Source organism: Penaeus monodon, chromosome 12 (genome assembly GCF_015228065.2).
Source record: "Penaeus monodon isolate SGIC_2016 chromosome 12, NSTDA_Pmon_1, whole genome shotgun sequence".
NCBI classification, from domain to species: domain Eukaryota; kingdom Metazoa; phylum Arthropoda; class Malacostraca; order Decapoda; family Penaeidae; genus Penaeus; species Penaeus monodon.
Window position 1 is genome coordinate 22,160,123 of NC_051397.1, and position 5,000 is coordinate 22,165,122.

The following is a 5,000-nucleotide window of genomic DNA, read 5'->3' on the forward strand; positions in this document are numbered from 1 at the left end:
AAGCCGCCCCAATCAGTGCTGGTCCCAAGCCCGGAATAAAATAGAGGAGAATGATACCTAAAGTTAACACCGGGCACTCTCCGTGAAAGGAACAGGGACCCTACCACGTACTCAGGCAAGAGCATCCACAACTGAAAACTACAGAGTCAGTATCATGCTGGTGACCCGGCGGCTCAGAATGAACCCTAACGTTAAAAGGAAGATATATAGACTATAGATAGATAGAGATGATAGATATATATAGATATATATATATATATAGAATATATATATCATATAGACAGATACCCACCCGCCCCTATGATATGAGTAGATTATAGGATAGATAGATGATATATCTATATATAGAAAAGATGATATATACAAATATCTATAGGATATATACATATATATGAGTGATATATATAGATAAATACATATATAGAGATGATAGATAGATAATATGATATATACCTACTATTAGTATGTACAAGTTATAATATATAGATATATAATATATGAATTAATATAATAATATATCTATATATATATATATATGAATATATATAAATAACAGATAGATATATAATATAGGATAAATAGATATATATAGAGAATAGATGATATATATATATATGTGTGTGTGTGTGTGTGTGTGTGTGTGCTGTGTGTTGTGTGTGTGGGGTGGTGTGTGTGTTTGGGCATGTGTGTGTTTGGTGTTGTATGTATATGTGTGGTGGGTGCGTCGTGTTCGTGTGTGTGTGTGTGTGTCTGTGTGGTGTGTGTGTGTGTGTGGTGATGTGTGTGTTTGTGTGTGTGTGTGTGTGTGTGTGGTGTGTGTGTGTGTGGTGTGTGTGTCGTGTGTCGTGTATGTGTGTGTGTGTGATGTGTGCGTGTGTGTGGCGTGCTGTGTGCTGTCGTATGTGTGTGTATATATGTATATATTATATATATATATATATATATATATATCTATATATATAGATATATATATATGTGTGTGTGTCTGTGTGGTGTGTGGGTGTGTGTGTGTTTGCGTGTGTGGTGGGTGTGGGTGTGTGGGGGTGTGTGGGTGTGTGTGTGTGCGTGTGTGTGGTGTGGGTGGTGTGTGTGTGTCGTGTTTTGTCGTGTGTGTGTGTGTGGTTTGTATGATGCTGTGTGTGTATATCGCTGTATATATATGTATATCTGTATATTTATCATATATATATACACTATAATAACATATATATTATATAATAGCCATTAAATATTCATATATATTAGTGATTATACTATAGATACTACACAAGGCGCGCGCGCGCGCGCGTAGCGGCCGCGCATATAGATATATATATATATCTATATATATATAATATATATATATACTATATTATATATAATAGTATAGATAATGGATATATGGATATTTCATTGTAATGTTAATTTAGTGAGTTGTATATGTGGATATATCTATAGATCTAAATATAGTACGATAGATATATGATATGATAATATAGAGATTTATTATCTATTTATATGTATATATCTATGATACTATACTTATACATAGATATACTATAGATAGTATATATATATATAGATATATAATATATATTTACTAATTTATCTATGTATATGCTATATATATAGATATTATTATAGTATATTATATATATATATATATATATATATATTATATATAATAATATCTATGGTGTTGTGTGTGGTGTGTGTGTGGTTGTGTGTGTGTGTGTGTGTGGTGTGTGTGTGTGTATGGTATACACCTTTCACATCTCCCGTGGGTGTGTGTGTAGATAGATAGACAGATAAATACAAAATATATATATATGGGAGTATTAGATATAAATATAGACCTCTATGTATGTAAAGGAGATAGATAAATAGATAGAGAGGAGAGAGAGAGATGGGATGGGATGTGGTCTGGAGACGCTAATCTATTTAGCTGAAGATGAAAAATAAAGAGTCTCATTTACATGCATATGACCCTAAGTTCGCGAGACTTGTTCCAAAATATCAGGTCGCGTTTCAGGGAAAGCTTCTGCGAACTTCGCGGCTCGAGACCCGCGCGATTGCCCCGAGCCTTGCTTGAGCATTATTCTATCGAGCTGTTCGTTTATAGAAGAGGCATATCATGTATTTGGTATAAATGTGCATATTTATCATATATTATATAATTATATAGATATATATAGATATTAGATATATATATATATATTATATAAATATATATATATTTTAGCATATATATGAATATATATATATATATATATATATATATATATAATCATCATCATCATCCTCAACATCAACATCGTATCATGCCATCTTACTATTATTATTATATCTTACTATTTATCTTTTATTGAGTGAATGGTACTGTCACCCTAATGGAAGCTAAAAAATAAATTAAAGATGGGTTAGACGTCTCTTATGAAAAAAATTAACAATCTTTCGACAAAGAATAATCATAATGATAATTCTATCATCCAATTGCAATTAAAACACAATCCTGGTGATTAGTGGTTGATATACCCTCTGGCTGTTGTAAATGGGTAACATGCGTTGTTAGCTCTCAGACCTATCAAATGGCGAGATTGGCAGACGACAGAGCACATAGCACGATAGCATTGTTTCCTTCGACTGGTCTGCTGTTATTGAACACAGATGTAAACTCATTACAGCCAAGCCCTCGCAACAGAGGCTGTGTTAAAAGAATCAGGATGAAACTACCCGGAAGCACTTCCATAGAACCGGGATATCGCTTCTCCAACGACTTGTTCTCAAACAGGTCAAGTACGCTATCGTCTGCTATGGGTAGTTTTCACTTCCCGCTTGTCCTCTCTTGTCTGTGGGCCGCCTGTCCCGATCGCTCCACCGTCAAAGTGAATGGCTACTGCCCAAGCTTTATCGCCTCGCCCTTTCAGCTCAGGATAGGAACTGTGATTGTTTCAGTCCAAGAACGATGCTCCTGGAGTGTAGATCAGCAAAAGAACTGTCGACGTTCAGTCGTATGTCACCTCCAGTATCGATATCTATTGGCGATATTCCAAAAAAATTAAATTTAGAAAGAGTTCCTTACCCCCCAGCATAAGCGTCTTTACTCCCGGGGGTTATGCTCCCGTCCGAGAACCATCGTCGCTAAGGGGAGATATTTAGCTTCTAATGCTCACCCTTAAAAAACAAACATAAGACCAAAGATCAGGCCAACAAAGACTCCCGAATGACGAAAAAGATAAAGGCATCAACTGTGAACATGACCGATAACCAAAGCCCCTTAGTGTTAGATGTAAGGAAAATCATCTCGACGTACTGTTGCAAAGAAGGTGAATGCACACACTATTTATGGTGGAACATAGTGTACGTTTTTTTTGTTCTCTCTCTTCCCCCACTGTTTATGTCATATCCCACATACTTCCTTGTAAATAACACGCAGGCTATCATACCTGGGTCTCATTAATTCACCAAACACTCTGGCGAGTAGTAGAGCTCTGTGTTGTGAGCGAAGCACGGGACCTCACCAATTCTACAGTATCTTTAGTCCACTAAGGGACAATTACATTTCGCTTGACCAACAATTCTGGACTCACCCACTATGTAGCGAAAGAAACTATTGATAGCCATTTGGTGCAACACATCCCAGCGAAACAATGAGGAGCCGCAAAAATTAAAATTTACTAGTTATGATGAAGGTGCACCTAGGCTCCCGAGTGAGACAGAGTTAGGTATTGTATGCCTCTCCGGTCGGACATATCCTCCTTTTCGCTCAGAATATTTCGGTCCATTCACTCTGCGGAACTGATCGCTGTCTTTTCCTCTGATCTGGATGCTGTCTTACTGCCTGCCACCACCCGCCGCCATGCATGGACTTCCATGGCCCTCGGACACTGCGCACCAGAACGTATATCTGCCCTCGAACATGAAAGAAGTACTATTGCTGAACAAACCCGCCTGTCTTAATGCCTCCCTGGATGCATGTCTTTCCCAGCGCATGATTCTGGAGCAGGTCTCTTCCTGTTTCTATATCTGCAGAATGCATTGATCTCTTTCCTGCGGAACTGGTCATGAATGCTCTTTCCAGCTGAACTGGATGCATGTATTTTCATGATGAAACCGGATGCTATGTCTTTCTGTTCTGTATATGTGTTATTCGATATGTTCTTTCCTGCGGAAACCCACTGCCCAGAAGAATGGCCCCCACTACTTTCCCCTGCTAAACTGGATGCATGTCTTTCCTGCTGAACTGGATGCATGTCTTTCCTGCTGAACTGGATGCATGTCTTTCCTGCTGAACTGGATGCATGTCTTTCCTGCTGAACTGGATGCATGTCTTTCCTGTGATGTCATGTCCTGCTGAACTGAATGCATGTCTTTCCTGCTGAACTGGATGCATGTCTTTCCTGCTGAACTGGATGCATGTCTTTCCTGCTGAACTGGATGCATGTCTTTCCTGCTGAACTGGATGCATGTCTTTCCTGCTGAACTGGATGCATGTCTTTCCTGCTGAACTGGATGCATGTCTTTCCTGCTGAACTGAATGCATGTCTTTCCTGCTGAACTGGATGCATGTCTTTCCTGCTGAACTGAATGCATGTCTTTCCTGCTGGACTGGATGCATGTCTTTCCTGCTGAACTGAATGCATGTCTTTCCTGCTGAACTGGATCCCTATCTTTCCTGCTGGACTGGATGCATGTCTTTCCTGCTGGACTGGATGCATGTCTTTCCTAGGCAGAAAACGCCTCTGCATCATCTTGACGGCACTTGGCGGAGTTATCTCCCACATTTAAGGGCAGGGCCTCCTTGATGCCACAATGGGGGGTGAATAGGATATTCTATAATGTCATACAGTGTCTTTACAGGGTTTAGAAACACTCAGTTTGCAAGAGCATACAAAAATTGTTTCATGTAAAAGGTAGCAACCAAGACTACTAAATGCAGCAGGCGAGGTGTGCGCATTACGGGATGGCTCACCTGGCCAGAAGTGAATAAGATCAATGCATAATAAACAGGCAAATGAGGC